Below are 12,611 nucleotides of genomic sequence, written 5' to 3'. Positions count from 1 at the left end.
AAAGCAAGAGAAATAGGCCAGGTGGGACTGCAGGAGCTGGCAAGTTCCTATCTCGGTTGGACAAGAACAGCTGTCGCTCAGTACAGCCAATTTTTGCCATGCAGGAAAAATAGGCCTATCCTTTTCAAATCTCCTGATCTTTCAAGAAAAGTGGGAAATTCATATTTTTAAAAATGTGAAATCCCCAATTAGTAAAAGTTGGCAACGAATTCAAACATTTTAAAATACACCGTTAAGGCCAAAGAAAACATGTTGGCAGGCCAACTTCAGCCCACAGACTGCCAATTTGCAACCTCTCTGATGGAAGATGTGCAAAACTCCACCTGTTGGGTACGAGCCCAGGAAAATGTATCTTTATCTCATGTACAATCTCAGGCATCCCGGGACAGTCAAGAGATGCTGAGAAGTCTGCCCTGACGTGCACGTGGCAAAGCACCTCTGTGTCTGTCTAGTGAGCTCACCTCTCTCCTGCCTCGAGGTTTATCAGATGTCCAAGGACAACCATTTGTCATGGCTGGTGGAGTTCTCCATGATTTCTTGTCCCTGTGCTGGCATTTTTCTTCTCGTGAAAAAATAGCTGAGCCTACTGGACTATTTGTCTGGCATCTGCTAGTCTGCACAGCCAGTCAACCCACTCCATAGCTGAGACAGGGCTGCCTGCCCAACCTTCCACCTGCACACAAAACAGAGATTGTCAGAAGGAGCTTGCAATGGCAGTATTTGTGGAAGCAGAGACTAGGGAATTAGCCACCATCTGGCATTTTCTGCAACCCAGAGGGAGGGAGAGGTCACTGGTTGTGGGGAATGGCAGAGTACCTATTCAGTCAGGGGTCAGTGGTCAACCAGAAGGGCAGAATCACCAGGAAATACATGTATATTCTTCAATTCTAAGCCATTACTCTTAGCCATTACTCTCCCAATTGGTGAGTCCCAGCCTGGTTGACCCTACCAGACATGATTCTTTGACTCATAGTGATCTAAAGACTGTTGTGGTTTTGTTTTTTTCTGGTTTTTTTTTTTTTTGTTTGTTTTGTTTTGTTTTGTTTTGTGGCTGAGTCCAGGAGGACTTGGCTGTTCTGGCCTGTGACCTCATTGTTTATCTTCATTTTTTAAAGCTTCTGCCTCCCTTCCGTAGACCGGATCAGAGATGGACACAGCAGGGTAGATGTGTGAAATAAACCCTAGCCAGCGTTACTATAATCTTGGACACCCAAACAATGGGTCACATGTCCACAGCTCGTGATTTCTCCACAGTTTGGCTGAACCTGAGTTCTTCCACTTTTATCTGCCATTTGAGATGGGAAGGCATTGGAAATAGCTAATCTGTGAACATTGACAGTGTAAAATCCAAAAGGATAGAGAGGAGGTGAATTTGTGAGCAACCCAATCTTAGTCCCTAGGGAAAGACTAGAAAATACATATAGTCTGATATGCAAAGGTCTGACATGATCCAGATGCTGGATGCTTCTGGTTCAGCATCCAACTCTCCTTATACTCTGCAGCACCTGGAAGGGGAAGGGCGGGTGCTATAGGCCTTCCTATAGGACAGGTATATCCTATATATAGGATATATATATCCTATATATATATATATATATATACAGGACATTCAGGTATAGGAAGATAAAGAGGTCAATGGTCCCCAAGATGGGGGACTGGGATTTGCTCCTTGGATGTCCTTTGCACAGTGTCCCAATTTACAAGAGTGGGACTGTCTCTAAAGGAGGCTTTTGAAAATCTTTTGTGATCTCTTTACAAACATGAGATGATCCTTGAGAGAAAGTGTATAGGCTGGAGATGACTCTTGACAACAGCGGTTTGCCAATAAGCAAGAGTGGAGCAGGCAGAAATGTAGGCCCTCCCTGACTTTAGAGAGGAGGCAGGGCTGGTTCCCTGAACAGAGAACTCTCATGGCCTGCTGGAGTCTTCCATTAGGCTTCATGTTCAGAAGGCTATGTATCTAGACAGTTTGGGGCATAGACACCCCCCCCCCCCAGGTAATTCTGCAATTCTTTTTTTTTTTTTAATTTTTTAACGTTTATTTATTTTTGAGACAGAGAGAGACAGAGCATGAACGGGGGAGGGGCAGAGAGAGAGGGAGACACAGAATCCAAAGCAGGCTCCAGGCTCTGAGCCATCAGCCCAGAGCCCGATGCGGGGCTCGAACTCACGGACCGCGAGATCATGACCTGAGTTGAAGTCGGACGCTTAACCGACTGAGCCACCCAGGCGCCCCTGCAATTCTTAAATAAGGACATTGTGAGTATACTGAGTAAGTTGGAGGTAAGTCTGGAGGAAATTTCTGAGAGATTGTCTTAGAGGCTAGAACTGAAGTTTATGCACCTCATTTGGGGTTGCTCACAAGTGTGGTGGACATTGGATCCCAGTCCAAATTCTGCAACTCATTGTCTATGTAGTCCTGGAAATGCTTCCATATATTCACAGAAGGAAAGGATGAGATGTTCCCCAGAGAATTCTCACAGCTAACGTTCTCTGATGGAAACTGGACATGCATTATAAAATGGAGATTTTACTTGAGCCATTTATATAGAACCTCTGAATTGTCATGCAGCTGGAGGAAAGTGAATAAATCTTAAACAACCCACACAGCGTCCCTGCTTTCCGAACAAGAGAGTTCTTGGAAACCAAATTCCTAGCATCTGCAAATACAACCCCATGGAGAACCAAGTCACCAGCCACAAAGAGCCATAGCTTCAGGCATAAAACTACCCTGCATTCCCATTAAAAATGCCCATGCTCTTGGCTCAAAATATTGGTCTGCATTTTAAATTATATTTGCATATTGATTTTAAGACTCCCTCACAACTCTGTAAATAAATCAAATAAATTAATTAGAAGAACTGACTGTGGTAGCTCTCCAACCCAGCAGTGAAATCACTCTCACAAAGTGCAAAGTTGAGCTTGTAACCAATCTACATAATTGTGTCCTTGATTGGGGAAGATAAGTGTGCTTTGAAGGCAATCCTCTGCTCCTTACTGGGCTTCTTGGAGAGACCAGAAGACAATGTCAGAGAAAGGCCAAAGGACGTTTCTTGGGTTGGGTATTTGGGCATCAGTCTTTTTTCTGCATGAGTTGTGGGGGAAAGCATGCATCCTGAAAAGGTAGCTTTGGATTAAAAATTGGAAGCTTTGCATCACAAGAATCAGCATGAACTGCTTTGTAGAGTCTGTACAACATTTTTATGCTCTGCTTCTTCCTAAAAATAGCAATTACCATCTGCATTTTATTTGTTTGTATTTTAGGACTTTCTTCTGAAAGGGTTTGTGGTGGCTTGTGTGTACATTCAATTTTATTGAACAGAATAAATAGCTAAGGACGCGGGGTCAAAGGGAAAGTCAGCTTAGGGAGTAAGATGAAACCAGAAGTCAAATTAGCATATGAAGCGTAGATCATGAAGTCTATGCAATTGCTAAAAGCGAGCCACTCTGATCTTCCTAGCAGTCAATGTAAAGAAGGAAATATGACTAGTCATCAGAATCACGGTATTCATAGAATAAGAACATTCCAACCGTATAATCAATAGATTCCCCTGGTCATTGTCTATGAAACCTGGGATCCAGGATTTTAATCTTTATTATTTTTTTTTTCAGGGTTTTAATCTTTAAACGGCGCATACCTAGAGAAAAAAATGTGCATGTTGGTCAGTTACGAGTAGTATCAAATGTTTTGACAGTCAAGAAAATGTAATATAAGGGTTATATTCTCTTTGGCTTGAAAAAAAGTGTTACGGTTCACACTGGGACTTATGCCTGTGGAGATCCACTCCACACTCACAGGGAGGTGGGCTGGAGCGGACCATGGATAGAAGCAAGGTTTTCCTCAGAAAACTGTATTTTGGACATAGAGACATTCGAGCGCCCAGTGTTTCAGGTCCTTAGGGCAGTGGATCTTAACTCTTGCTGTGCATCAGAATGACTGGGAGCTTTGAACAACATTGAAACCCAGTCCCCCAGGGGATTCTCACGTGTATCCAGAGATGAGGACCACTGCCCAGGGCGTGGGTGGGGTTGTTTCAGGTGGGAAAAACCCAGGGTAGCTGCTACCAATCATCGATCATAGCCATAGTTAGTAGGATGCCCTTGCTATATCTGGCTGTGAATGATGGAAGATCCTGGTGAACAATGAGGGAAAATGTACCTGGAGATAGTAAACCAGGAGTTGATCTGTTGCATCAAATTATTGGAACTTAGCCAGTTAGTCTTGGAAGACGTCTGCCCACAGGAAGGACTTAAGCCTTTTCAGAATGGGGCCTCCTGCTGTGACGTTGGTTTGCAGAGTGACCAACCATCTCAGTTCTAGGTTTCCCAAGCCATGGGGCTTTCATTGCTAAAACTAGGAAATCCCAGGGATGAGTTGGTCATTCTGTTAGTTTGGCTTCTTCTCAAGGCAGCATCAGAGAGTAGAAAGGGGTGACTTGGCCAACGAGGAAGAGTCAGACCTGAGACACTTGGGACTTGTTCTGAGGCAGAGCAGGGCTGGGGCTTCCTGTGGGTGTTTATCTGCTCAGCTGTGACCTCCTTTCTAGAGGGACTGCCAAGGGCAAGGTTCTCTGCCTTCACCTCTGTCCCTATCTCCCCGGGACATCTCTGCGTCCACTCCAGATTCCAGTAGGGGCCCAGGGCTCTGGAACCTTTGGGGCTTCAGGGAAGTGGAACCTCCTCAAACCCTGAGATCTATTCTATCGGCCTCTCCAGGACCATGGCTCTCCTCCAAAGTTAGGGCATGGGCTTTCAAGACTTTTGCCTGGAAACTTTGTCCTTGAAAATCAAGTGGGCAGCCCCTGCGTTACAAACACTCAGATAATACAAGATTCCCACAGGCAAACGGTGACCTGCTACCAGAGTTGGTTTTGTGGGCATTCACAAGGGGCGCTGTGATCACAAGGGCCCATGCTTAGTTTAATGTTCTGCTGTTGCCATTTTGAAATCTTTAATAATTTTTGAGCAAACCACCCCATATTTTCATTTTACACTGGGTCCTGCAAATTATTTAGCCCACCCTGCCTGCCACCCCGGCCCAAAGGCAACCCTTCCACTTTCATTCTACCCCAACAAATTGCCTTCTGCGGCTTTCGCCAGGGGCGCCATTATAGACAAGACTGACAATAAAATGGCAGAGATTTTACCTCAGGGCCAGTTCCTGAGACTATTTTACAGCACGTCATTGTATAGTGTTTCCAGACACCATATATGTAAGTAACCTTAGGTACATAGATAATAATAATAAAATGTAGTCAAATAATTAGGAAGTGATGAATTTTGAGCACCCCATTACCTTTTTTTTTAATGTTAATGTAGGTATAAATGTATATAATTTAATTTTTAATAATGAGCATGTTTAGCAACCAGCTAGCGAGATTCCTAACATTTAACAACTGGCTGTCATGAGCCAGCACCATTTGGCTCAAGCACGTCTCTACCTCTGAAACTGGACTCCATGATTAACAGTGCTGTGATCAACCAACGATGTTATCTTAAGAACATAGAAGGGACAAGCGGTGGAACACATTTTCTAGAATGTCAGTGACTTTACGAAAACAACTTTTTTTTTTTTGTAATTGCAAAGAGCCTGGAAAGGAAATGGCACATTTCTCCCTGGGAGGCAATATGTCAATCTTGCCGCTCGTTTACAATGCTTCTTCAGTGGTATCTCACTGCGTTTCACTGGCATGGTCAAAGTTCTGGAAAGAAAGGAGTGGGAACAATCTGGGGAAGAATTTCTCATTTTTGCCCCAAGTTGCTAACAACTCCATTAATACTGTACTCTACAGAAAAGTCAACTGCTGAAATGTGGGCGTAAATACTTTTACAGATTCTTTTGCTTGAGTAGAGGGAGTGTTTAAGGTCTGAATTTCACAGTTTAATATCTCACCAAGACTTTCTACACCAGCTTTCCCATTTCTCTTTTGTTTTTCCTGGTGGTATTTTCCAGCAGACGAACAGATCAGGGGTCTGCCTGGTTCTTGAAGGGAGCAGGCAACAGCTGCCTCAGTAGAAGCATGAAGGAATTAATGTGACTTCCAGAGTGTCAAAAGTCTCTTAATGAGCTGTTAGCATTTGGTACAACTTGCCACAGTGGCTGTGACTTGAGGACTTCCAGATATTGCTTTTGGAGTTGAAAAAACTCCCTGAGATCTAGGGCCCAAGCTCCCTTTTCCCCTCTCTGTCATTGTATCTGTGGTTACTGCAAGAATCTGCCCATAGTGGGTGTTTGATAAACCAATATCCCAAGCTGATCAGTTAGAGGGTGTGAGTTATAGTGAAGGGATAACCGTTCTTACCATTTTTTTTTTCATTTCTTTATTGAGTTACAATCTACATGTAGTAAAATACACATATCTTAAGTGTATAGCTCGATGCTTTTTTGCATATACATATGTAAGTATCCATGTGACCACCACCCTATCAAGATGTACATTTCCTTCACCCTAGAAAATTCCCTTGTGTCCTTTTCCAGTCAATACCAACTTCCCCAGAGGTAACCACTATTTTCATCCTTTCATAGGGCTGCCATAATAAAATACAATAGACTGGGTGGCTTAAACAACAGAAATTAATTTTCTCACAGTTCTGGAGCCTCAAAGTCCAAGATCAAGGTTCTGGCCAATTCAGTTCCTGGTGAGAGCCCTCTTCTTGGTTTGTAGATTGCCACCTTCCCACTGTGTCCTCACATGACCTGTTCTTTGTATGTATGTGAGCACTGTGGTCTCCCTTCTTAAAAAAGACACTAATCTTGGGGCGCCTGGGTGGCTCAGTCAGTTGGGCATCCGACTTCAGCTCAGGTCATGATCTCGTGGTCTGTGGATTCTGGCTCCATGTCAGGCTCTGTGCTGACAGCTCAAAGCCTGGAGCCTGTTTCAGATTCTGTGTCTCCCTCTCGCTCTGCTCTTTCCCCGTTAACACTCTGTGTCTCTCAAAAACAAATAAACATTAAAAACAAAAATAAAGAAAGACACTAATCTAATTGGATCAGGGCCTCTCCATTACAGCCTCATTTATCCTTTATTTCTTTCTTAGAGGCCCCATCTCCAAATATAGCCACACTGGGGATTAAGGCTTCAACACAGGAATTTGGTGGGGGGGACACACAAACATTCAGTCTATAATAGACCTCTATCACAGAGTAGCATTGCTGGTTCCAGAGTTTCATGGAAATGGAATCATACCATATATGCTCTTTTGTGTGTGTTTCTTTTGCTCAATGTCATGCTTTTGAGATTTTTCCATGTTGTTGCATGTGTCAGTGCATCTTTCTATAGCTGAATAACATTTTGTTGTATAAAGAAACCATAATTGGTTTATCCATTCCCTATTGATGAACATTTGAGTGGTTTCCAATTTTCCAAGAGATATTTATTCTTTGTAGGGCTCTGTGTTCGCTCCTGGGCTATCAAGAAATATAAACTATGTCCCTGCCCATCAGAAGCTGATGCTTGGGATCTGTGCTTGAAAAACAGCTAAGATTGCACCAACATATCAAACAAAATATGACTCTGACTCAATGAACACAGACTGAGTCAAGGACTCAGAAGGAGGGAGTTTTTTAAGGAACATCAGTACAGTCTGTTTGTAAATACATGTACTTAGAAGATGAGCCAGCTTTAAAACATCAGCTGCCGGAGAACCAAAAGCAACTTCAAGCGAGGTCAGAGCTGGCAGGTAGTTGGGCCTGTTGCATGGGTACCTCTGGGAAGCCTCATAAATGTCCCATTGCCTGTGTCCTGGGCCAAAGAGCTTAATGAAGTGGGAGTAGGGTGAAAATATTCCCCTTGGAACACAGCTGGCTCCTGTCTTGTTTTTGTGGTTTTCTCCAAGAGGGTGGGGAGGGAAAGGTCTGTCCTCAGAAGGACAACCAGATGCCACATCTATGGTCAGGAAGGGCTCTCCGTGGCCAGGCATAGATGTTCCAAGCTGTGGGAAGGCAGGGTGGGCAAAAGGGATATTGGTCTGGGGTCCCAGTTTGGGGTCTAGAGGGTGCATATTCAGCAGCTCTGACCCAAAATTGAATTTGGGTGAGTTGGGTAGGGTTTTGGGCACCAAGAACAGTGCCATAAGCGTAGATATGGGGCTGGAACATGACTGCCCCCAAAGGGGACCTGAGAGTCTGTGGGCAGAGCTGCTAACATCCCTGTCTGTGAGGCTGAGAGTTGAGGTCTCATTTGTTTTCATAAACCTTTGGAAGCTCACCTCTCCAATTCCTACCCCACCAACCTCTAATTCTTAGAGCTTTGCCTTTCTTTAGAGCTTTGCCTCTAAGGTCACTTTCAACTCAATCATGCTGTGTGAGTGGTCACACAGCATGATTGAGTTGAAAGTGACCTTAGAGCTCCTAAGCATTCAGAGGTGAAAGAGTGGTAGAATGGGCAAGTTTGGGGAGATTTCAGGAGAGTTATTCAGTGAAATCTCCTAATGATAGTTTTATGACCATGTTGGTGTTAATGACATCAATAATATTACATAATAATGATGTCCTGGTTGCTTGGGTTTTAAATTTTCTTTAAAAAAAATTTTTTTTTCATTGAAAGGACAAAAAACATCTTACATAAAATTTGGGGAGGGGGGGGATGAGAAATCTTCCTACGAGCACCTCCTCACAGATATTTTCATGTTTGTCTTAACTTCCAGTTCCTATCTTAAATACTGTCTTCTCACAAGCTCACCTCAGCATTTTCCATGTTGCTGCAATAGTCTTGACAATGATTATACTTAATAGCTGCATAATATTTAATGTTGATGTACCACAATTTTTTATTTTCCATTGCTGGACATCTTAGCATCCTGATTTTCCTATTATCTATAACTCTGCAACTGAATAATTCCTTAAAAAAAATTTTTTTTTTAACCTGAAGGTGCCCCTTACCGCAACCCTGAGGGAGGCCCAGGGTGTCATCAGTGATTGAAGAACAGAAAGATGAAGAGGACTCATGACTTAAGACTGCATTTTTGTGGGTCCAAGGGGAACCAAAACTAGAGGTGCTGTGGGGATAACTTCCCAGGGCATAATTATGAAAATGCTTTAAAAAAACCATAATTCCCATAAAAATACATTATGAGTACATAATGTTTTTTTATTTGTTTTTATTTATTTATTTATTTATTTTATGTTTTGGCACCTATTTTATTAGGATAAACTTCTAGAAGTGGAATTGCTGTGTCCAAGTGATATGGTGATGCTTTTTTTTTCTTTTTCAAAGAAAGGAAATAATTTTTAATTTGAATTTCCTCTTCTAGTTTTATGTTGGAAAGGAAAGCCTTTCAGTCAAATTACCTAAGAACCATATTGCTTAAAACAAGACATGCTAAAAAAAAAAAAAAAGATGAAAACAGAAAATAGAACTTGTGTTTTAAGCCACCCTGATTAGCCTGTCAGCTTATAATTTTGGTAGCACTTTCTCAAAGAAAGTCATTGCTATGCATGTTCTTTTCTTTAATTTTATTTTTTTTAATTTACATCCAAATTAGTTAGCATGTAGTGCAACAATGATTTCAGTAGATTCCTTAGTACCCCTTACCCATTTAGCCCATCCCCCCTCCCACCATCCCTCCAGCAACCCTTTGTTTGTTCTTCATATTCAAGAGTCTCTTACGTTTTGTCCCCCTCCCTATTTTTATATTATTTTTGCTTCCCTTCCCTTATGTTCATCTGTTTTGTCTCCTAAAGTCCTCATATGAGTGAAGTCATATGATATTTGTCTTTCTCTAATTTCGCTTAGCATAATACCCTCCAGTTCCATCCACGTAGTTGCAAATGGCAAGATTTCATTCTTTTTCATTCCCGAGTAATACACCATTGTGTGTGTGGTGTGTGTGTGTGTGTGTGTGTGTGTGTATATATATATATATATATATATACACAACATCTTCTTTATCCATTCATCCATCGATGGACGTTTGGGCTCTTTCCATAATTTGGCTACTGTTGATAGTGCTGCTATAAACATGGGGGTGCACGTGTCCCTTCGAAACAGTATACCTGTGTCCCTTGGATAAATACCTACATAATGTTTTTTTAAAATGTTTATCTATTTTTGAGAGAGAGAGAGACAGAGCACAAGTGGGGGAGGGGCAGAGAGAGAAGGAGACAGAGAATCCAAATCAGGCTCCAGGCTCTGAGCTGCCAGCACAGAGCCCAACACATGGCCCAAACCCATGAACCACGAGATCATGACCTGAGTTGAAGTCAGATGCCCAACTGACTGAGCCACCCAGGTGCCCCTCACAGTTTTATCTTAACTCGTTAATAAGGAACCAGGTGTATAAGATGTACAAGGTAACGTATATATGGAAGTACAAGAAAAAATATGGAATAAGTTCACTAAGTTAGAAACAAACTAGTTATTTTTTTCAAGGCAATAAAACCATAACCTTTAGAATTATAGTTTCTATCAAACAGATGCCACTTTTCTCTCTACAGGAAAACAATCGTTTGTACCACTATTGGATAAAAACCATTTGTACCTTAATGATTTTCAACAAATTAATAGCTAACCTTGGAGAGTCATAAAATATTGACTCAAGACTAAATAGCAAGTCAAACGAAGTTTGACTAGAAAGTCAAAGGACCCCAAGGTAGGCTTGACAATAGGGGCCATGTATCTACTTTGCTTTATTTCTGACTTTTTGCTATTGTTTTTCTTGAAGAGAGAAGTGACCAAGGAGGAGACTCCATATTATTGATGATATTAACTGCCTCTCCAGTTCCTTCAGTGCAGGGGGGCCCAGCTGGGTTGTGCTCCTGGCTTCCAGCCGTGTGGGGTGCAGAGGGCCTGTGAGCACAAGAAAGGGAGCTTTGAATAACGAATGCACAACCTCTGGGGATGGATGGAGAGGGAGGGCCCACAGCGTGTGGGAGGAACAGGAGCTGAGCCCTGGGATTTGGCTAGAGCCCCAGCCTACCCCTAACTCACAAGGACTCTTGGAAGGCTGCGTGGAAGGGAGTTTAAAAGCTCAGGTGGAATCTGTTCATTTTACCTAATTGAGTGATCCTTTCCTTACAGGGTGGAGTTCTGCCCGGTGCTTTTGAGCCATTAACAGGATTGTTCACTCTCATCGCTGCACCTTTTTTGTGTTGTTTAATTTTTTAAGTTTGTTTATTTACTTTGAGAGAGAGAGAGAGACAGAGACAGAGACACAGAGAGAGACAGAGAGAGAGAGCACTGGGGAGGGGCAGAGGGAGGAAGAGAGAGAGAATCCCACTGGCAGTGTGGAGCCCAATGCAGGGCTCAGACTCACAAACCATGAGACCATGATCCGAGTCAAAATCTAGAGTCGGATGCTCAACTGACTGAGCCACCCAGGCGCCCCACCACTGCCCCGTTCTTATCCCAAACATCCCTTACTTAGCACACTGAACCTGGAAGTCTAAATGACAGTCTCTGCCTCTGGCTTTGTTCTTTCCCTTCCAGTTCCTGGCCTGGGATCATCGTTGCCCCTTCCTACCTTTCCAGAGCAGAAGCTGGCTCTTTGCGGCACAACAGTGGGGGTAGCTTCTGATTAGGAAAGAGAGCTCCAGTCAGGGTGGCAAACTTGTCCGGGTATTCCCAGAACTTCCTGGATTAAAAAACTGAAAGTCCCACATCCCAGGAACCCCCTCAGTCCAGGTAAACTGGGACAGTTGGTCAGCCTAAGTCCAGTCCCACTTGCCATCCAGGCAGCTGTTGGATGCTGCTGTTCCCAATCCCTGATGGTTCTTTTAACTCTTTCCCCTCGGGTTTCCTAGTCTTAATGTTCTCATTGAAGCACTCTTAAATACCTTCTTAATTTGTGAAACTCAGGCCTTAGCTCCAGACTCATAAATTTCCTGTGTCTTTCATTCTGGAACAGAAATGGATACAAGTTTTACATTTTTATTTTCTAGCAAGGAGGTATTTGTGGAGGCTTCCAAGAAGACAAACTGAACAGGATGGGATGTTTGCTTTCATGGATCAGAAATGAATCACATCACTTTCTTTCAGTAATGACACAGAGTTGCAGAGTCACAAGAAAGAAACAACAGAAAGAAAATGTTTTTGGGGTGGGGGGGGGGGTAGGTTGTGAATAAAGCTCCTGCGTGGAGACCCAGGATTGTGAGACAGAGATTGACGGTGTTTGACTGTGGTTGCCTCTAGAAGGACAATAAACTTGCCATGCTTATTTACAACTAGCGCTGTTTCTGAATGCTCTCTCTAGGCATTTATTCTGCTCCAGGGTCTTTAGAAAAACAGGTTAATAACTGGCCAAGGGAAGGGGGGAAAGGGAGACTGTCGGTGTGGAATGGTCCATGCCTGAACTCCTCTCAGGGATGAAGGCAAAAGCAGATCCCTGGAGAAGGGGGCGTCGTGCACAGCTCTGAAAATAAAATGTTATTGGCTCAAGTCTGAAACTGTCACTTTCCACTGAGATGGAATATATGACTCAGAAAAGAGAAGCACCAAATATTATGCAGACTGCCTTTGGGGAAAGAAAAAAAAAAACACCCACTTCTTATAAAAACACTTTTTTGGGATGAAGGATCTGATTTCAACTGATGAGTCATCACTGTGTTTTTTTACCACTTAGCCAAAAAATGAGGTTTTTAAAAAAGCATTTCTTGAAGCAAATTCTTCCACTGC

General features: G+C 42.9%; 1 long non-coding RNA gene across 2 annotated transcripts in view; it reads left to right on the top strand.

Annotated features, from left to right (window-relative positions):
* Positions 1 to 12,163, top strand: part of LOC144612789 (uncharacterized) — a 108,467-nt gene extending 96,304 nt beyond the window's left edge. Inside the window, exons 5-6 of one of the 2 annotated variants that reach the window (XR_014135250.1) lie at positions 11,427 to 11,621; positions 11,879 to 12,163. This is a non-coding gene — a long non-coding RNA (uncharacterized LOC144612789). Of the gene's footprint in view, positions 1 to 10,056; positions 11,622 to 11,878 lie in introns of those variants that run through there. The other variant, XR_009612038.3, reaches the window with a different exon arrangement.
* The last annotated feature ends 448 nt before the right edge of the window (positions 12,164 to 12,611 follow it).

The sequence above is a fragment of the Panthera onca genome, chromosome C2 (assembly GCF_046562875.1).
Source record: "Panthera onca isolate mPanOnc1 chromosome C2, mPanOnc1 haplotype 2, whole genome shotgun sequence".
Classification (NCBI taxonomy): domain Eukaryota; kingdom Metazoa; phylum Chordata; class Mammalia; order Carnivora; family Felidae; genus Panthera; species Panthera onca.
This window is presented reverse-complemented; position numbering and strand designations above follow the sequence as displayed.